At 35.5% G+C, this 23,251-nt stretch overlaps 2 pseudogenes; one reads left to right on the top strand and one right to left on the bottom strand.

Moving 5' to 3' along the window:
• Positions 1-9,759: 9,759 nt before the first annotated feature.
• On the top strand, positions 9,760-11,282 carry LOC147504182 (ribonuclease 3-like protein 2; annotated as a pseudogene).
• A 1,221-nt stretch (positions 11,283-12,503) lies between these two features.
• On the bottom strand, positions 12,504-13,542 carry LOC147504181 (hevamine-A-like; annotated as a pseudogene).
• Positions 13,543-23,251: the final 9,709 nt, after the last annotated feature.

Raw genomic sequence — 23,251 nt, 5'->3', positions numbered from 1 at the left:
ACAAGAATATATTATTTTATTTATCTAATGATGAAGAACGATGATTTAAGAGTTTAATCTAAAACAAGAATTGAATTGAAACTAACTTAATTAAAAACAACTAAAAATAGATCTAGAATTATCTATATTTTAGGTCTAATTAGCTACCATTAAGAAAGAGCTAAGCTTTTGTTTTTATATGCTTCAGATCCAAAAATCGTGCATGGGCTTGGAGCCATGAAATTGGGCCCAAAACCCAATTCTTTTAGTCCGAAAAGGGCTCTTCAGCTGGATTTGACTTCAACAGACTTTTTGTCCACTTCTACTCCTCTGATTGGGTAAAGACTTAGACCATTGGAAATCTCTTTCCGAGCCGATCGTTTTGACATAAGGTAGGCCCAATTCCGAGGTCTGAGTCAAAAGATATGGTCTTCGGAAGTTCTGCTGACTTTGTGCACTATTTCTGCCCGCGTGGACTTTGACTTTTCATCTTTTGACCGGGCTTTACAGAGGCTTTGTCTTCTTGAAAATTGGCATTTAATCACATAACTCCTTAGCAACCGACCTTTGCTCCTTTATTTCGCTAAAGTGGCACATTTCTGCACATAATGGACTTTACTGCCTGAAATGCATAAAAACACGTAATCAATGTTAACTCTTATTTATTACTCACATAATTGGTCTAAAAGTATGATTGTTAAGGGGTTAAAACTACAGTTTTGGGCTCTTATCAACGATCATCATGAACATGATGTTCACGGTCAACTTGGCGATAACGGACTAATCCCTGCCTCCTACTCCTTTTCAACAACAGGTTGCACGCGACCCTACTGCAGTTCCACAGATGTGCTAAATTGTTCAGCGCAAAGTTATTGCCTCTGACGATTCTCCATCATCTGATACAGATAATATCAGTCAAATGTCTTGCGAAGCACTTCTTAAAAAGTTCAAGTGTGTACGGAAACAAAACAATTACTACAAGCGTCGTCTAAAACGAACCATTCCTCTCAAAGATGATGTGAAATCTATTGCACCACAACATAACACATGCCAACGACATCATAGCGTATGGGATCGTTTACGTGGTGAGGATGAGATTCCCGTTGTTCACAACTTACGTCATCCACGAGTTCTCAAAAATGGTGTTGTATCTGTCACACCACAACGTAACACACGCTAACAACATAGTTGCGTGTGGGATCGTTTACGTGGTGATGATTAGATTTTCATTGTTCGCAATGGTTACCCACGAGTTCAAGACAATAAATACAGACTTCGCAATGGTTTCACGAATATAAGCAATTAAAACATATCCACTTCATATTTGTCCATTGTGGTTTGATAATGTCGATAGTCGTCTCATATTCTTTATTAGCAAGACTCTTATATCAGCTGAATCGAGACATTCTTGCATTGAGAAATTTGTATTGGCCTTGTTTCATGCTGCTAGACGTCTTAAACTTGTTTCCAAAAAGGAATAGTCGAAGTTTTTACTGAATATCCGTTGTGCAAGTTTTTTCTTATTGATGATATGGGAAAATGTCGATACCTAATTTACATTACCTCCCGGGGGCGATGACTTGAAATACTTATTGGATATATCAGTTGATTGCTAAATTTACATTGATGGTTCGGATAATAAGTATGGCTCTGGTCTTGGTTTTGTCATCTTGAAGCTGAATGAAAACATAATTGAGAGGTCTCTACAGTTGGGTTTTGACGCTTCAAATAATATGGCCAAGTACAAAATTGTTATTTGCGGTATGTGCACAACTCTTTAGCTGGGGGCGACTAAGCTACAATTAATTATTCTAAGTTAGTCGCTAGCCACTTTGAATGATAATATGCGGCTCGCGATGATAGAATGGTTGTTTATTTGGACTTAATTCAACGAATTGCATTAAATTTTGCATCTATCAGTATTATGTAGTATCCGCGTTATGATGTAAGACATCCTGATTCTATCACATACTTATCCATAGAAAATTAATCTGTCGTTGTGAAGACAACACTAGATCAACAACTTATACTGATAATGTCTCAGTATCTACCATAGCTACCAACGACGATCATGCAGCTGACAATGCTACGGAATTCCTGATGACCAAAAATTTTGTGATTTTGTCAAACGTGATGCTTGGAAATATTGTCTTATCTCTACTAAGGACTGTTTTTCACAACTCTATCACAAAGGAACAAGTTTCAATCATCTCCTTCGTTGTTTGAGCAGAACGAACGATTTATTAGGCCTCGAAGATATTCATTTAGGACTATGTGAGCACCACTCCCAGGGGCGAAGTCTCGCTCACATAGCAATGACCCAATGGTATTGGTGCCCATACATGCAACATGATGTTAAGCGTCTGTCCGAGAAGTGTGTGCCTTGTCAAAAACATGATGATATGGGTCAAACTTCTTGCGATGAAGCGTCATCCAATCCATAACCATTGGTCAATTGCAAAATGGGGTCATGACATTGTTGGTTTATTTCCAACAGCCCCTGGCAGTGTTCGTTTCTTGCTCGTCATAACAAATTATTTTACTAAGTGAGCGGAAGCCAAATCCATGCTTTAGATGTTAAAAATTTCTTCTGACGTGATATTATTTGTCATTTTGGTATTCTAGCATCGTTAACTTCTGACAATGACAAATAATACATCGTCGAAGAAATTTGAGAATTTTGTTTTGACTTTAAGATTCGTCACAATTTCTCGTCACCATACTATCATTTATTCAATAGACAAGCTGAAAGAAAAAACGGACAAAACTTCATTCGTTTGTTTCTACTTCAGTAGTTTATTTTCTTGCACTTTTCAAGATTTGGTGATCAATAAAGCAGTATTTCTTTCACTTCAGTTCCAATGGTATAATTGTGTGTCCATCACAACCTTATTATCGCTACGACAAAATTTGATGAAGTTACAACGTTTAGTTTCGTTAGTTTAAGTTTGAACATTTTTACGTTCGCTTAGTACGTTACTATCGCTACGACAAAATCTGACGAAGTTATCATGTTTATTTTCGTCAGTCTAAGTTTGAACGATTTTACGCTCACTTAGTACGTTATTATCGCTACGACAAAATCTGACGAAGTTACCATGTTTAGCTTCGTCAGTCTAAGTTTGAACGTTTTTACGCTCGCTTAGTACGCTACTATCGCTACGACAAAATCTGACGAAGTTACCACGTTTAGCTTTGTCAGTCTAAGTTTTAACGCTTTTACACTCGCTTAGTACGTTATTATCACTATGACAAGATCTGAGGAAGTTACCACGTTTAGCTTCGTCAGTCTAAGTTTGAACGCTTTTACGCTCGTTTAATACGTTACTATCACTACAACAAGATCTGACGAAGTTACCATGATTAGCTTCGTCAGTCTAAGTTTGAATGCTTTTATGCTCGCTTAGTACGTTACTATCATTACGAACGCTTAGTTCGTTACTATCGCTACGACAAAATCTGACGAAGTTACCACGTTTAGCTTCATCAGTCTAAGTTTGAACACTTTTACACTCGCTTAGTACGTTACTATCGCTACGACAAAATCTGACGAAGTTACCATATTTAGCTTTGTCAGTCTAAGTTTGAACGTTTTTACGCTCGCTTAGTACGTTACTATCACTACGACAAAATCTAATGAAGTTACCACGTTTAGCTTCGTCAGTCTAAGTTTGAACGCTTTTACACTTGCTTAGTACGTTACTATCGCTACAATAAAACCTAACGAAGTTACCACGTTTAGCTTCGTCAGTCTATGTTTGAACATTTTTACGCTCGCTTAGTACATTACTATCACTACGACAAATTTTGCCCAAGTTACCACGTTTAGCTTCGTCAGTCTAAGTTTGAACGTTTTTACGCTCACTTAGTCTAATTTTGCCATGTTAAATTAGCATTGGGGGGGTTTTTCTCTACATAGGGGCGTCTCGTTATATTTCATTTCAACTATATAAATCAACAACATTGTCAGTTTTCTGCAGGTATGTTATTTGACACAACAATAATATTCAATAGCAAACCTATACTCTATTTTTATTTTTCATCACAAGAATTTTTAGCTCTATGGTATTACATTCACACAATTACCTAATTAATTGTCTTTGTCAATTGCCTTATGGTCACTCGATTAAATCTTCATTTTCTTCTTCAAAATCTACATTCGCTTCACTTAGCGCTTTCGGTTAAATATTTTTCGACAGTTTTATTATTTTTTCTAAGGCATTGTGCCGATCTTTCTACGAGAAATTTTCCGAGCGAAATTTTTTGACAGCTTTATTATTTTTTCTAAGGCATCGAGCCGATCTTTCTCAACGAAACTTCTGTCAGCTTCTTTATTTCTTCTACGGCATTAATTGACACTTTTTTGTATGAAACTTTTCTCCGTCAACTCTTTGTGAATATATTTTGCTTGTAAAACCGTCATTTCTCCGTGCGGCAAAAATTCGCATTACGTCAAATTCTCTGAGAAAAATTATCTTCATATTTTTTATTTCTTCTAAGGCATTGAGATCATGTAGAGCGAAACTTTTCTTCGCGGCCTTTTCGTGAATTTCTTTCACCCATCATACTACCGTTTCTACCTGCGACGACAAGAATAAACTTTCGTCAGTCTTTTAGACTTCACCAAAATTTTAAGAAAAATAATAAAAAATACTAACATACCTGTTTCATGTTGTCGAAACTCTTTGACACCGCTTTTTTCATATTCTCCGAACTTTTCTCCGTCTTCTTCATCTTCTTTAGGGGTGGAGCTTGGGTTGGATTAGCTCAAGCCCGATGGACTAAAACCCGATTTTTGTTGGTCCTGGGCTAACATGTCAGATCCATGGTCCAGGCTTGGTTTTGTAAAATCAAAACCCAACTCAGTTTTGGGTTGGGCTCGGGTTAGAATATCAAAAAACCAAAAAACTCGAGCTCGTGTGCATATATGTACGTATATCTTTCAATCATTATACTTTTGTAAAAAAATAAGGTTGAGAATCTCTATTTTAGAGAGAAAAATATAATCAACAAGGTTAGTTTCCCTTTCAAACAATCAAATCTCCTTTATTTCATTAGAATATTTCAATTTTAGTGTTTTTTATCTCATAATTCCAAAAAAAAATCTGAAAAGTTTGACCAACCCGACATAACCCGACCCAACCCGAATTGGTTGGGCTAAGGCTTGGGTTGAAAATTTAAGGACCGACTAGGGCTTGGTCCCGAGCTCAGGTTGAAGCATTTGAAACTCGGGTTGGGCTCGGGTTATGCCTCAACCCGACCCAACCTATCCAAGTTCCACCCCTAGTCTTCTTCAGCAACCCAAATTCAATTTTGATCGAAACCCAACAATTTGAACTTAATATCTCAGCATATCCAATTTGAAACTGATCAATCCTAACCTAGATTATGCCAGTCAATCTTTAGTTGCCTATCCAATTCGAAATTACCGACATCTTGTAGTAGAGAGAAATTCCAGTAGACTTAATTGTAAAACCACCTCCACTCCTCAATTTCATGCCACCGCCACTAACAAATTTTCACCCCAACAGACCCAATTCATGTCCACCACCCATCAAATTCCATATCATTGTCCTGTCATTCAACCTCATCACCAAGTTCGTCACCTCACAACAACCCACCACCAACTACAAACCAACAGGTGCCGACTAGCAAAGTCGGTAAAATCTTTGGGTGGTGATATCATAGGTCTGGGGCTCGAATCCTGCCAGTATCAAAGAGCTACTGATCTCATTTAAAACAGGCTTAAAAAAAAAAACTAACTACAACCAACTAAAGGGACAGGTTTCCAAATTCAACAACCAACCACCCTGGAAATCATCAACACCACCACCAATTTCCAACTCCATCTCCAACATCAAGTTATTCCACAAACTCAACAACTCACTGAATTCCAACAACAAATCATTGCCACCGATCTTTCACAACAATTTAATCCCTTGCCTATTCCAAATTAAAACCAACCCCACCATCACGGATTCCACAACCCCACTTTCTTTCGACTGGATACTATTCAAGAAGAAGAAGGTAAGGAGAAGACGACCCTATTCCTTTTTCTTGTTTTCCTTCGCGAGTTCTATTCCAATATACATGAGTCCAGGATGGAGACACTCGCCACAAGCACCTTTGCTTGCTTTCTATCACTTCCTCAAATTTCATAGCACTTCCCCGTGCTAAATCCAAACAGTACCATATAATTAATCAGGCTAATTCCCAAAGAATTTTATAGTGGTTGACGTACCTTGCATCTCGTTGTTTCGCAGCATATTTTTCGTTCCTCGCAGAAAACGATTTGACAATTCTCGTTCTTGGTGACATCATGACTTGCTGTTGTTTTTCCTATTTCTTCCCCCTTCTTTCCATCTCACAAATTCTGTTATCGTCATACCGTTCACTCACATAGTTTTCTTAGTTAGATGCTTTTTACTTACTCTTCTCTCATGTCTCGTTCGTGTCTTCTTTTAATCCAATCTTGATCTTACGTATTTTACATCAATTCTATTTCCAAGTTCCAACTCAATTTCCACTATGTTTCTAATACAATTCTTTGTCTTATTTATACAACTGTATGCACTCTTGATATAGCATGTGTTCCTATATATGCCCCACATTAATTAATATATTAAGTTGTCTTTTTTCCTTAGCTTCTTAATTTGCTTCTATTATTTTCGTTTTTAGCTTTCTTAAAACCCATTAATCTCTCACCTCCTTTATTCCAGTCAATTCAATAACAACTTATCACTCCTTTTTCCCTGCCCAAAATTCTTTTCATAATCTTTTTTCACATGCAAATATTAATTATTAGTCTCTATATATATATTATAGCTCTTCCCTCATCAATTGAGGGAGAGTTTTGAAAGTGTCCACGTGGGCAAAACTAATTACGGTAAAATAGGAGAGCCAAAAAATTCATCCACGTAGACGGGGATTAAGAGAAATCAGGAGACTAAACCGGAAATAAGGGCGAACAAAACACTAAACCCTACATAACTATTTTTTGGGTTTACTCCATCTCTTCCCTACGGTTCGTCTTCCCCGAAACGAAACCTAATGTTTGCCCATTCTTAAAAATACGTCTCTCTTCTCTTTCTCCGCGAACCCCAAAAATACGCCTCTCTTCTCTTTCTCCGCAAACCCCTAGCATCAATTTAACTCGCAGCTTCCTATAGAAACTTTGCCTCAACGTCTAAGAACAGTGGATGGTTCTCACAGCAGTTGGATTCCCTCAAGGCTTACCCCCAGAATGTGCTACCACAAATATATGATTTGTTAGCTCTAAGACACCCAAATTCTTTTATTCATTTTTGTAACTAAACTATTTGTAATTCTTCTTATAGTGTAATATAAATCCACCCATCTCCTCATCTTGCATCTTCTTCACGCCTTCTTCAAAGGTAAAGGTAAACATCAATGTGTTACACAATCTAACTTTATAATTAAGCAACTTATAACTTCATTCATCACTTTCTCTATTATCTTTCTCATCAAAGCACCAGGTACCTTCTTTCTCCTTTCTCCTTTTTAAACATTTTATTGCTAAATGAGGTACTCGAAATTGTCAAACTGAGTTTGTGGTGTTTGGATAAGTGTATAGTAGAATCCTTTCTTGACACAGAGTTTGTAATACTTCTTTACCATTATCAAGCCACTACATCTATTCTAGCCATCTCACAATTCTTATAAAGCTTATAATGTTTTTAACTCATTTGACCTTCAGATAACACATCATAGATAATGTGCATGGGGCTATGTTGGAAGAAAGAGTGGGGTTTTCAAATTTAATTTGAACTTCAAATCTGCAAGAAGCAGGGTGCATGTTGTGCACAAGGTGAGACGCGTTTCCATCCCTAAGCTAGAAAGTGGCGTCTTATAAGTAACTACCACTTATTATTCACGTGAAAAAGATATCTTGCATGGTCAGTCATGCAAGAATGCATACCATGCAAGCTAAGGAACTTATGAAACTGATAGGTCTGTGTGTTCATCTTATATACTTATGTTTTCTTCCTTCCACCTTAATTAATTTCTATGGGTGGTACTGAACCATATGATCATTTGAAGTGACAAAATCAGATATCTTCGTTACCTACTCAGCCTTAGCAATGAGCCACAAAGGTACTTATATCTATGAATCTGTCAATGTTTTTTTCATTTATTTTATGTTGGTTGTCTGTTCACTAGACTTCTGCTTCATTTTTTAATGCTCACTGAGAAAATGGCACTTAAGATTGTTATTGTGCTCATTTTCCTCATACTGACGACAATTGCGTGAAGCAAGTGATGGTGAAACAAACTGCGTGAAAAAAACTAAATAGGAAGTAAGAAACATTCTTGATTAAACATCATATACAAATAACCCACCGTACCTCTTCCTTCCCAAAACCCTTCATCTTTCTTCCTCTCCCATCCCATGAAGATTAATCTACTGAGAATTAACTTTACAATGGTGGGTATGTGTCCATGAATCACGAGGTAAAAACAAGTTTGTTTACTCTTTTCTTTTCCTACATTGGGATTTTGGTTAACTTGCATCACTACATAATTGTGACCTTACTTAATTGCACATATTGAAGTTTGAACACTTTAACTCAAGGCGTGTAATCAAATTAATCGGGTGTTCAAAACTTACATCAAAATATAGAGAAACTTCTACACTGGGGAAACTTGGTTAAATTGCTATAATGAGGTTATTACGAAAAACACTCCATTTTTTAAGAACATACACCATCGATATGACCCTTACTGCTTGAGGAAGGAACCATTTGCTAAATTTATAGACGAGAGGATGTTTCAGGAGAGAAGATGATGGAACGGAACTTTTTTTTTTTGGTAAAGAATATAGAGGAATTTCATAATGACAAGAAGGTTTATAAGAATTGTGATTGGTTTTAATGGATTCATTGGACTTGAGATGGTTGTTTCAGAAATAGCAGTCCCTTTTCGGGCATTCTAAAGGTGTCCACGTCGACAGGGAGATTACGAGAAATCAGGAGAGAAAAATCAAATTTTATCGTAGACCTCAAAAAGTTAAACCCTTAAACCATCCAAAATCCACATCTCTCATTCTTCCAAACAGGTCTTCTCTGAAGACGATTTTTTCTTCTTTCATTTGCAGCAGTAATCCATCTATAATCTATTATCTTAAATGATTATATAGTTGCCAATAATCTTACGGGTTTGGCTGGGAATGAACCTTTTAGAGAAGTTTTGATCAGTCTTGATGGTAAGGCAGTTGGTGTTGTTTATCCTTTTACTGTGATCTATACCGGAGGGGTTAATCCTTAATTTGATCTTCCTTCTTCTACGACATTGAAGTTACTCCTTTTAAAGGGAGAATTTTGGATGGAATGGAACATAAGTTTGGATTTGGTGTTACAAATGCTTTGGATGTGTGGTACATTGACGCCAATTTGCATATATGGTTGACAAGAAAGAGCATGGAAACTAAGGGAAATTTGATCGAATACAAGAGTCCAACTCCTGCGGTGTCTTTTGTTTCAAACTTTAGTGGTCTAGATGGGACTTTCCCCTAAGGCAAGTAGGTCTATCTATTCAAGTGGATGGGTGGAGTCAGATCATGGAAAGGTAGTTACACATTCCTTCCAAGAATTGAGTTTCACAAACTTTATGCGGATGGGGAAAATGGAAGTTTGCAAATTGTGAGTCAAACAATTAACTCTAACTACAGCATTGATTCCAAACTCTCATCTCATATCTACAAGGCTAGATTATTCCAAAACCTCCCATTTTATTTGTACAATGAGAATGTGGACCAAGGAAATGGCAGTTACACTTCAATCGCTAATGTCTCCCGGGCACTCAAGAATGTGCGAGAATGGACAAGGTTCTATAGTGGTAAAGGGAAACTTGGTGACCAGTAGGCTGGGAAGTACTCAACAAGTATACAACTATGATGGTATTGGAGGTTGCTTCTTTAGGAATGTAAGTAGTTCAAACTACACCATTCTATATGATAAATCAGGAAATTGAAGCAATTGAGCAGATTCTGAATTACAGGTTCTCTGACAAGTCACTATTGGCAAAAGCATTAACTCGCTCTTCTTTTGCTGACTCATCGCCATCTTACATTCTTACCAATGTTTAGAATTCATTGGTGATGCTACTTTGGGGCTTGCTTTTGGAAATTTCGTATATATCACATACCCTGATCTTGATCAGGACTAACTCTGGCTTCTTTGTGCTTCCAATATTAACACAGAAAAGTTTGCTCGCGTTGCAGTCCGACATGGCCTTTTTCATTTTGTTAGGCACAATGGCCATTCTCTTGATGCAAAGGTACACAAGCTATGAATATTCTGTTGGTTTTAAACTTTAAATATTTGGTTTGATCATGCTCTGATATTTGGGTTTGTATATTGTTTTGGTAGGTTAATGAATTTTCTTTAGCAATTAAAAAAGAAGAACAAGCTTGCGAGATCTCAGCGTATGGAGGAAAGTTAAAAGCACCAAAAGTCCTAGCGGATATCGTCGAACCCGTTGCTGCGGCTGTATACGTGGATGCCAAATTTGATTTGAAGTTTATATGGGAGGTAAAAAGTTACTCTGAGTTTTTGAAGATGCTGTTTTTGTTTTTTGTTAGTTATAAAGTTATGTAATGTTTATGGTAGGTCTTTAGTCCACTGTTGGAGCCTATCGTTGCGCTTGAAAATCTACAACAACCACTCACAATGCTTTATGAGCTCATGTCGAAAAGCAGGGGCAAAAATGTTGATATTAAACATTGGAGGAATGGGGAAAATAATATTACCAATATTTTGGTGGATGGGAAGCTTTTGGCTTCAGCGTGTTCAGAGCAGAAAGAGACATCGAAGCTTAGTGCAGCAAAAGCAGCTTTGGAAAAAATGTTAATTTCGAAGTCTATGCTAATTTTGGCTAACGACAGTTGTGAATTGCTAAAGGGAGTGGAATCTTATGGGATCTTATACAAGGAGGATCATATTGTAATGTTTCCTATCAAGTTTGTTTATTATGTAGACAGATTTAAGGTCTTAAGATTTCGAGTCATTCTACTTATTATGTAAATTCGATTTTGAAAATTAACGATATTGGACCATCATAGATAATAAGTACAAACATTTTCCACGATCTATTTCATTAATTAAAAAGATAATGGCCTTCATCCTCCTATTCTACTCACAGGTATTTGCATTTTATTTATTTTCCTCTGCAGTATGACATACTTCACACATTGCAGTCAAGTTTTAAGAGTTCCTGAAAGCTCTCTTCTGGGGCTTGCAGGATCAAGTGGAAGAGCGGAACTTGACAGATCTCGCAACTACTAAGCTAACAGGCAGCTTTCTAAAATGGCTACCCCATCTACTACGATTTGGGGCTCACAATAGTTACACAAAACTTTCCAAAATTTTCAGTACTGGGAAAAGACGCCCACATGAGAGACAAAGAAACTCAGATTTTGGAAACAAAGATACTCACACTTAAGTCTCATTTGAAACAAATTGTAAAAGATATTCGAAACTGTATTTTGCATAATAAAGTCGTTAATGGCAGAGTCCATAATGCATGGTTAACTTGTAAATTGAGCGTTCTGAGTATTTAAGATATTTATGTCCACTCAAAATTTGACATGACTGATCATCCGGTAAGGGGTGTAATCTGGGCGGGCGGGTCACTATCTGGTCAAATAATGATGGGTCGGGTTGGGGGGTCTAGGGGATACAAACCCAATGGTCACCAACAGGGCAGGGCGGGGCAGGTTGAAGTGTCATGTCTTAGTACCATCACTCGACCTGTTGGGTCAGCTTACGGGACGGGTTTTGGGCGGGTCATCCGGATCGAGTGGAAATTATCATTTTAACACAATTTCACCCAGAAATAAACTTTCTAATTCTGCAAGTAATATATTTCCAATTCACAACATAGAGAAAAAATATATATAATCAATCAATTAAAAATAAACAAAAAAAAAAACTTGAACTAAAATCAAAAACCATATCTGTAAATTTGAAACTTTTTTCTCGTGATTTATCATTTATAAATTGATTATTTTCCATAACATGATAAAATAAAAATGGGAGCGAGGATCTATGGTACAAAATAATAAAATATAAATTAAAAGAATTCGAAATTAATACAAAGATGAATGATTAATCTTCTCCAAAATTTGAAAGTTGAATTTAAACTTTTGATATTTGCCCAATGTTCAAACTTGAATATTTGAAATTGATGTTGAACTCATAAGTTTGTGTTCATATCTCCCAAATTCCTACAAAAGTTAAAAGAAAAAATAAACAAAATACAAAAATATTAGAGTTAGAGTCTTGAAATTGTGCGGGTCAATGGGGTTGGGTCAACGACTTTTGACACGGTGCGGGTCGGGCGGTTTGACAGGTTGGGTTTGAGCATAGAACCTACACCCATAGCCCGACTGCGTAAAAACGGTGGCGGGGTGGGGTGGGTTTGTTTTCGGGTCGGTGCGGGTTTGGGTGGCGGGTGAAGACCGGATACCCTACCGGATGATGGGTCAACGGTTTTTTTTTACACTCCTATCTGGAAGTATTGTTGTCATTAAGGTTGTGCCATGGTCTGTTGTTATAGTACTTAGACCACAACATGACGCCTTTATACTTGCTTGACCCTTTGATAGCCGGAAGCACTTCAGAAGTGAGATCGTTGATAGGAATGAATTCACTGCCAGCTGCCTGAGTAGCAGCAGGTAGTCCTCAGAATATTTGAGCACCAGGGATGGATGTGGTACATTGCTTCCATGCATCTTCAAGATTGGTAATACTTCCTGTGGCATACTGACAAGGGGGATTGTTGAAAAATTGCACCCAAACATAATCTAAAAGGCCTATTGTCAAGGCACCCCCAACCCAAGCATCAGGAAATGGACATTGTGGTGCAGCAGTCAAATACACGTACTTACCTTTCTTGCTATATCCGGAGAGGTACCTAGCAAGGTCATCCCAATATAGGTTTGAACATCTTTCAATGTTAAAATCTATTCCATCCAAAACAGCATCTCCAATTGGGCGGGATGAGGATTGCCCACCCAAGAAGTTGTTCCATAGGTATGTGGCAACTTGCCTAGCATCATCGAGGACCTTGAAGAGTAGCTCCCAAAAGCACCTCCTATAGAAAGAATCACTTTAATACCATTGCTTTGACAAGTTTTAATGTCAGCACCTGTCAGATTTTTTTTTTTTTAATAGGGAAGAGTTCTAATTTAGTTTCCTAATCTATACACAATTTGAAGAGTCCTAATTAGTTCTTTCTACAAGTCTTCTTTCAGCGAGAGACTCCTCAAATTAGGAGATTCCTTTATATATTAATCTTCAAATCAAGAGAAAAAAGTTGCGACCAATTCTTGAAATTCTAAGTGTTATTTATACAAGTCTTCTTTCAATATATCCCCATTATATAGAAAGCACCATCTCGAGTTCTCTTAGCAACTTCACATTAACAATGAACGGCATTATTTCTTTCACACCAACATGATTCTAAGTTCTTACTAGGTAACTATGTTTGCAAGAAAGCGATGGTCACCAACAACGATGCACCTTCACATACTTGAAAGTGCATTTAATCAAAACAGTTCATATTATACTAAGGAAGAAATCAAACTTTTGACAACTCAGCTGTCAGTACATGGTCAAATTTCGGAAGATAACATAAAGAATTGGTTCAAGAACCGTCGAATCAAATTCATAAAAGATAAACACGGTTCAAATCATAATGACAATACCTCTATTCAAGACATAGAATGATCTACTATTGAATATCCCATAAGTATAAGTCTTTTCTTTTAAAAAAATATTTGTTTAATTATTAATGGACAAGTAACCAAAAAATCCTTTCTTCTTCCATTATAATTATAATGTTGTTTAATTTTGTCAAAAGATGCTACATCAACTTGATGGATTTTTTCCTTCACAGCCTTTTCCTAATGAAATTGGTAAGACATTCTTCATTGTTCATTGTTACTTGGCTTTGATTTGTACTTAACATGTTTTATTCTTATACAGTGGATGGACCGCATTCAAATAATGAAAAAGCCAAAAATAGCCGATATAAAAGAAGACGTATATTGAGTAATAGAGAAATCCAACCAGTTGAAACTCATGGTTATGTTAATTGTGATGGTGAAACAAGTGATGACAACCATTATGCCCAAAAAATCACTTATATCAACCAGGGGCGGTGTTGGAGAAAGTGGCGATGACTACGATTCTCAAATAAGTGGGAATGATTGAAGTAGAAGATGAAAATGATACCAATGACCATATGGAAGTTGAAGTTTTCAATGAGAAACCAAGTGAAGTTTTGCATGAAAGTTAGTATTATATTAGTTATAGTTTTTAATATTATTTTATTTTTTATATTATTAGTTATAGTTTTTAATATTATTTTATTTTTTATATTATTAGTTATAATTTTTAATATTCATTTTAATTCAGGGCGTTGTTTCCAACCGTTGGATTTTGGAGAACCAACATCAGTGTGTCCTTACTATGATGCCATTGTTTGGTTTGAAGAAAGAAATGACCGAACGAAAAATCCTAAAAATCCAAAGTTTTCTATATGTTGCGGTGGAGGGAAAGTTCAGCTACCTTTTTTGAAAGATACACCTGATTTTTAAATGAGCTTATGGACTGCAATTCTGGCTCCAAATCCAAAAAGTTTATGAGAAATATCAGAGTATATAACAGCATGTTTGCTTTCACATCAACAGGAGGTGATGTTCAAGAATCAATAAACAATGGTCATGGTCCATACGTCTACAAGATAAAAGGCCAAAACCACCACAAAATTGGCACCTTGCTTCCACCTGAAGGTTTACGCCCTAAGTTTTCCCAACTTTACATATATGATACTGATAATGAAGTTGTGAATAGAATGTACTCTCTTAGTAAGAAAATTTTGAAAAACGGATCTGAAGAAGAGTTGGATCCAGATATTGTGAAGGGACTGATAGATATGTTGAACAATACAAACAAACTTACTAAGACTTATAGAATGGCAAGGGACAGGTTTAAAGAGTCTGAAGTAGGTGATTTCAGTATAAAGCTTATTAGTACAAGACAAAAGGATGGGAGACTTTATAACATGCCGACATCATCTGAAGTTGTTGCACTTATTGTTGAGGAAGAGAGTAAATTTAGCAATTTCCGTGATATTGTGGTGGACAAAAAAGGATATGGCTTGAAAAGAATAAATGAATTGCACCCAAGTTTCATGGCCATGCAATATCCTCTTTTGTTTCCTCATGCTAAAGACGGGTACAGGATTGATATCCCTTATCGGAATAATGTCAAAGTTAGGAAAAGGACAAACATAAGCATGATGGAGTTCTACGCTTTTAGATTGCAAATGAGACTAAAAGAAGGAAAAACAATTGTTCTTGGTGGATGCTTGAAACAACAACTTATTGTTGATTCTTACAGTGTTGTAGAACAGATTAGAGTTGATTGGGTTAGAAATAACCAGCAGACTTTTCGTCTTGAGCTTTATCAAGGATTAGTTGATCACGATTTCTTTACGGAGATTCAAAACCAGGTTTTGTTGGAAGGCGAATAGTTCTACCATCTTCTTTCACCGGAGGTCCACGTTATATCTTTGCAAAACTATCAAGACGCTATTGCAATTTGTCGATGGGCTGGATCTCCCCGATCTATTCATAACTTTTACTTGCAATCCTAAATGGCCTGAAGTTCAAAAATGTATTGACAAGATTGCTCCGGATATACACCGCGTCGATTTCCACTGAAATTGTCGCTAGAGTTTTGAAATCAAGCTGCATGAACTTATGACGGATTTGCAAAAACGTAAAAGGTTCGGAAAAGCTTGGGCGGGTAAGTAATTTACTAATTTAGTTGTTTTTATAACTTATTATTTCATAATTTTTAATGTAATTCATATAATACTATCAATGTCACAATACAACACCATAACCCCCACACAAGTTTGTGACAACTTATAGCACAAAAAAGAAAAAATAATCAAAAACAAAAAAGTTAACGCACCTGCTGCATCTGTCGGGAGGTTCTACTTCTCCTTGCACCCATCATCTGTCCAGGCTGTGCTGGTCCCTAATGATGGTATGGAGCTATATAGTTAGGGGCAATCCCAGGTAACAATTGTTGCTGGAAGCCATAAGCCGCTGTAGGCAAAAAGCCAGGACCACCTTGGCCAAAATACAGCTGTGGAGGGGGTAGCCTTGGTCCACTAGGGTGAAAACTAGGCATATAATACTGGTGCCACATTAAAAGGTGCTCAAATCTGAGCAAATTGTTCCTGGAAAGGGAACCAACAAAAAATTGACTACAGATGAATCTAACTTTGAAAAGGAAAATTGCATCTGTTTAGCACAATATGAAGAATAAATTCATGCGGATCAAAACAAAAACCAACTCCTACAACGATTAGCAAAAGACTAAAATAACATAAAATAAAGACAGGGAAACACAAAATTCTATATCCATCAAACACTGATTAGGGGGGAGAGGAAAACTATATTTATTGTGACTGTGTGTGAATAATAAATAAATACATTAAAGTAACAAAATATCACGTGGTAGGAGATACTATCTAGAAATGGACCATCATGTATAATTACTACTACTGATAGAATCTCTTCAAGATAACTTACATGTGGGGAGCTCACGTACAACTAAGTGACCAACACTCTCCAGACCATGTAGATCAAAAATTCAGGGGAAGCAACTAAGACACAGCAAGTTTCAGAGTGCCAAGCCAAATGGTTTCTTACTTTTCATCTACACATGGAGAAGCATCGTTACTCTGCCCAAATATATCCAAAATATCATGCCATTTCTTTGTTTCTCTTGCTTCCCAGTATCCACCTTCATAACGATAGCAATCATCCACATTGTCCTTCCTAAACCATTTTGGTTGCCACCCCCTTTCCTCTACAAATGAAATAAAAAAAAGGTGGACTCCTTATTTTATAAAACTCAAACTAAAATAATAATAAATAAAACAAACTAAAAACTAAACAGTTATTAAAATTTTGACGTTTCATTCAAGAAGGTTTAAATGTTTTGTGGTGTTCATAGGCATGAGACACGGTTATTAATTCCTAACAACATATACAACATTTCTCCAAGTTGACATTTTTCAGGTATACTTTGTTGTTGTCATGCCAATAAAAGCTACCAATAAAAATCAAGGCATGAAAATCAGTAAGAATAGTAAATTAAAAAGCAAAGAGTAACATGCGGAAGGTACAATAATCAATATCATTTCTTTTTTAATATAAATTTCACTTACAGGCGATGCAAACTTCTTCAAAGAACATAAATCTCCTCTTGAGAAACAAGACCAACTAAAAATTGAATAGTGATCATGATTAACATGGAGTTTAATAGAACATGATGCAGTAGTATTTGGCAAAAGAAAACCTTCATCTAATCAACAACAAAAGAACATTATAAAGGTGAATCAGTATGTTGAAACTCCCCAACATTATTATTATTATTATTATTTATTTTTATTAATATTTGTAGGGGGCTCATTGCTAACAGCAAGATCCAAGAAACCTAGCTAACTTAGCTGACATACATTGTACTTCATATAGCAAAGTTCAAGATATTACGACAAAAATCATGAATGCGCAGTTCCAATGTTATTTCAAGATTTTCAATATCACTACTCAAACTAAATTAACTGAAAATTTCAATAGTAAGGAAGGTAAGCCCACATGCACGACTAAAATGTGATCACACTCCGCATATAACTGCATAAGCAGAGAATCTTTAAACATGTGATTTTCCATATTCCAAGTTACCTATCTATGTTGAAAAAATGTCTCTCTGTATAGCAATGAAGAAGTACCTTAGTAATCCAATTACAGTTTGTAAAGCTCCGGCAACTAGAACATCCTTCTTTATGTTCTTTATGTTTGGGGATGAGTGGACCAAATTCCCAATCACACCAACCTGACATGCACAAAAAACAATTCTTAAAATGATATAAATGTATTAATAATATATATATATATATATATATATATATATATATATATATATATATATATATATATATATATATATATATATCAGTTATGCCTCACACTCATCTATCCTAACCTTAAGATTGTTCTTACTGTTAAACAAGATCTCACAAATAGATTAAACAAGTACATAGTACTAGAAGTTGCTAAAGTTTAGCGATGAGTTCAACAGTTTCACTAGATGTTATAGAATACGAAGAATTGCACTACGAGATGTTCCAACTAGATGAGAAATGGCAAAAATAATTTCATATCTGTGTTATAATTACAAAGCAAATACAAGAGCTTCACCTTCGTTTCCAGAAGCACAGTCCATATCCACATCTGTATTTAATTTAAGAGATTTAGACATGAAATCAAGTGGTATGTTGAAATAACCAACCTCAAACATGAAAAAGAAAAGAAAATCCTCAAGTCTATACATGAAAAATATAATGGGCTTAAGCCCAAGTTAAAGACACCAAACCATATTTGCGACATTAGCCGAATAGTACAATTATAGATATACATGAAGTTAGAATAATACACAAACTAAACTTCTAATCAAACAGGAAACCCTAATCAATTTAAACCTATAAATACACCACAATAATGCCTCAAGTAAAATAATTTTAAGAAAACTTATCATCATAAACAAGGATTCAGAGCTACTACAAAAAAAAGGTACACATTCCAATAAAAAAAATCAATCTTATTAGATTTTTAAATAATATTAGTTAACATGTGTTATTTTAATCCATGAATTAAGCATAAATATTCGAACAGATAGTTGTATGAATAGGTATTGCTACATTTAGTTATTTCAATTAAAAAAATAATCTTCTACTTACTACAATGTGAACATAACATTTTTTCTTGGCTATCTTATACAAAAACACATAAAAGGATCACTATGGAGATGAGAACAGAGCAATATTCATGAGGGATTGAAGTGTCATTCAAACCTATGCTGGAAGAAATAATGAAAAAACTAAATCTGGATCAACCTGTTTACGAAAGTTCATTACATAACGAAATGTACAATGCAAGCGTCAGGGTGAGAAATGATGTAGTTGGTGTGGAAGGTGCGTCTGAAATCATAAGTTTTAAAGGAGTACCATCAAAATCCATTGAAGAGACTGAAAACACTGCAACAAGACGAGTAATTGAATTTACACAAAAAGTTAATGAATTCGAAGTTGTTGACTACAACTTTAAGGAGTTGAAAATCAAGCGAAAGTTCTTCAAAGAACAACAAGAAAGAATCGAATTCCTCGAGAAATCAATGAATATCAAACAACGAACAGAGACAAGTTTTTTTATTTAATATGATTTTTCATATGTTATATATTACTAACTTTTTTAAGTTTAGGTTGGAAGAATTGAAGCACGTCGCGGAATATCCAGTACAGATATTAGAAATATTATTTTAGACAATAGCAAACTCATGATCAAGGAGAATAAAGAACGGTACTCGAGTCTCAACAAATTCAATAAAAAGGTAAACATATTTAACATTCATATTTTTTTGGTTAATTGTAATTTTTAAGTGTTTTACTAACAATAAATTGATCTATAAATTGATGCAGCGAATTCAATTTCAAAAACTTATCCCTCTAAAATTCAAAGATATGCTGATGCACTGCACCAAAATATTAAAGATAGACGACCCAGAATTTTCTAACGAAATATTGGGAGAAAATCAATACATATGTCAAATATTAATTGACGTTCCAATCTTTAACATCAAAGACAATCACCAATTCGAAGGAAATTCAATAACTCGAGAAGATTCAGAAAATTCAGCATCGAAGAAAGCAATTGATTTTCTGCGCAGTGAGATAGGCTTTGAAGTAGTAGACTATAACTACAAAAAAATAGAAGAAATTTGCAACAAACTTGAGATTGCAGAAAAGAACGACATGCTTAGAAATCAGTGCATACAAATTCAGGAAGAAGAAATTCAGAGTCTGAAAGAAGATATTGATTATCTAAAGGCAATTATAAAGAGGGAATGGTAGAGTTATGATTCTCTCTCGTAATTATGTGTTCGATCTTGGAGATGAGATGACTTATCAGACATTTTTACATATATGGAATCATATTTTTAGTAATAAATGTAATCATTTTTTAGCCAAGGTTTTGTGTACAAATGGAGTTTAAGAGCTATCCCCAATCATCAAACCACAATTATAGCTATCCCAAGTCTGTTGTTTCCCTTTTAATTTGAATGAGTGATTAAAATAATTTTCATATCTCATAGCTATGTATAGTTGCTAATATTTTTTAGAATAATTTAATATAACGGCACCCGTTCGTAGGACGGGTTCGAAAACTAGTTTATTACATAGTCAACACTTTACATGCATTTGGATTCCATTTTTTTTTCATTGACTTTTCCTTCTTCTTTGCCATCCGAACTATCGTGTTCGCATGCCAAAGAGGGGAGGTATTTCAACCCCTACTTATGTGGCAAACGTCTATTAGTATGGGTCTCCACTTTATTCGTTTAATCGACAGGGATAAAACCCAATTTGCATTTCATGGATCAATATACAAGCCCATTAACTCATGTGTCTAGGGATGAACCCTAGATATGTCCATATTCGTTTCTTATCAAAGAGATAATCATCAATTACAATTACTTGAGCTACAAAAAATCTCTACTCTACACATATAAATACCAAACTATTTTTCATAAAGAACTACGTTCTTGAGACTTGATCTCATCGATAATTTGGGTACGTAGGCAACCGAAAGGTACAGTCTCATCATTCTCTCGATCACCATCACTTTTCTTATTATTTTTCTACGTTATTCATATATTTCGTCACCACTTAGTGTTTTGATCATATTTGGTCGAAACAATATGCATGTGAAAGCTTAAAAGAAAATTAAAATTTGGTATTTGTCGTGTATATTCTTGCAACATGATGCTTAGAAGCCAAAAAGATTAATTTTGGAGTTCTAAATATAAAAAAAAAAAAAAGAATTACCTATTTGGAATAAAGAAAGTGGGGAATTGATTTTATGTATGTGCAAAGTAGAAAGAAAAACACATGTAGAATGATGTATGCATGTGTCAAGTATGCATGTGAAGCCGTGAAAGTACAAAATTTTGGTCTTTGTTGTACCCCATATAGCTGTAAAAACAAAGTTCCAACCTCAAAAATTAAGACTGCATATTGGTACGAGAGTGGTAATGAACTAAACAACTCCAATCTAATATTTATTATACTATTATTATCCAATAATATGAAAAAATAAATTTCAAATAGGATCTATTTATGAAAAAAAAAATTCACTAGAAGAATATTTCTACAAAAAATAACGCTAAGGAAATATTGATTACGTTGAAAAACATAATATATATCACATTGTCTAAAATTGAAGAAAAAATATAACCTAGATTTGAAAATTTTTAAAATTCAAAGAAAACCTAAATAAGGTGAATTAGAGAAAAAGATAAAAACGAAATCAAACTTAGATGAGAGACAAGTTGTCGAGAAAACAAGAGCAATCACAATTCGGAATGCAACTTGAATAAAAAAGTATGAAGGTTGCGTGTTACAATTCCAAATCTCCTATTTCTTATATTGGAAAGGAAGAAGGTTATTATTGGAAATAAATATATCGAAAATAGAAAAAAAATTGTCCTGGATCCATAATTGAATTTGAGTGACTGGGCGGTTTGGGCTTAAATTTATGATAACATAAACACATGGCATGCTAGAAATATTAATTAGAAAAACGTGGTTGTTATAATTACAGAATGGGGTTGTTATAATTTAGTGCTGTCAAAACAGCCCTCAAGCCCTTCGCCCGACCCAGCCCATGGGCTGAAAAAGTTCTCAAAACAAGGCCCTCATTGATTTGAGGGTAGGGTCGGCCCGACCCTCAAATATATGAAGGGAGGATAAGGGCCTAGAGTTCAAACCTTAGGCCCGGCCCACAACCCGACCCTAATTAAGCCCTCATTCAGGCCCGCAGTAAGCCCTCATCTATAATTACCTTATTACCATATCAAAGTTTTGTTTTACTTAAAATACCCTTAGGGTTATAGTATCTACCCTTTTAGAAATTAGGTAAAGTCCACAACCACATTTTCATTTCATTTTAATTATATAGATTCGTTCATTTTCCTGATCTTATCAGAAAAGGATGTCTCAATTTTCATAAGATATATAACAAGTTTATATTGTTTTGGGTCGATCTATAAGTGGTTCAGGTTCTTCGTTATTGATAGAATGGATTCCCACTGGCCAGTCATGACAGTGGATGGGCCCATAAACCACTTGAGACTTAGAATTATGTATTTGTTCCTCATTTTGTATGGTTGGATCCCAAACATTAAATATGTGTTTGTAACCATAAATCAATACTCTATTTTGGGTCTAAGTGTTTGTATTGTAGTAGGAGATAAAATCAATATTTCAATATTGAATGAAGACTCCTAGTCTGCTCCAAAGATTACAATGAGGAAAAAAAGATCTCTAACCCGACCCTCAGCCCAACTCTCTACCCGGCCCTCAGCCCTCTATAATAGGCTGAAGGGCGGGCAAGAGCTTAATACATTTTCTATTAGCCCGTTTTGGCCCGGCCCTCAACACTAATGAGGGGCGGGCTGGCCCGGCCCTCAATTCGTTCGTGAGGCATTTGACAGCACTGTTATAATTACAGTGACAACAGAAAATCTATCCTCGATTATTTGAGTTATATATCGAAAATGTGAATAGGCATCATTCATATTCATATATGGACAAAATATGATTGGAGTAATGTCTTACATCTGTAGGATTCTCGTTAAAGTTAACCTTTTATTGAGAAAAGTATGGTTTGGCAATCAAGTTCCAGAAGGATCATTTGCTAATGGTGAATGAGAACCCTCAACGCCTATTGCCCTCTGCCTGACTATTTGGACTTCTCACTAAGGGTAGCAGACTTCATTCTACCTGATGGGAACTGTAACTCTAGGAGACTTTACACTCTTCTTACCTAAACTCGTAGTTCACACCATTGCAAATATTTACGGTCAAAGCAGCTTATAGTTGGTTGCAAATACTCAGTCCACAGGGGGATCGACGCTTCGACCTCAACACATTCACATATATAGCCTTAAACCCTTTGGAAACTTGGGTTCCAGCCAGCACAAGAAATTTCTTACAAGAGAAAATCCAAAAATGAGAGGAAACACAAACGACGAGTGTACTTTTTATGCAGGTACATAGAGACGCAACGTCTTGTTCTTTCCTAGGCATTAGAATGGAGGACAAGAACTTT

This window comes from Coptis chinensis, chromosome 4 (genome assembly GCF_015680905.1).
Source record: "Coptis chinensis isolate HL-2020 chromosome 4, ASM1568090v1, whole genome shotgun sequence".
Lineage (NCBI taxonomy): Eukaryota > Viridiplantae > Streptophyta > Magnoliopsida > Ranunculales > Ranunculaceae > Coptis > Coptis chinensis.
The sequence above is the reverse complement of the archived record's forward strand: the minus strand, read 5'-3'. Positions and strand labels throughout refer to the sequence as shown.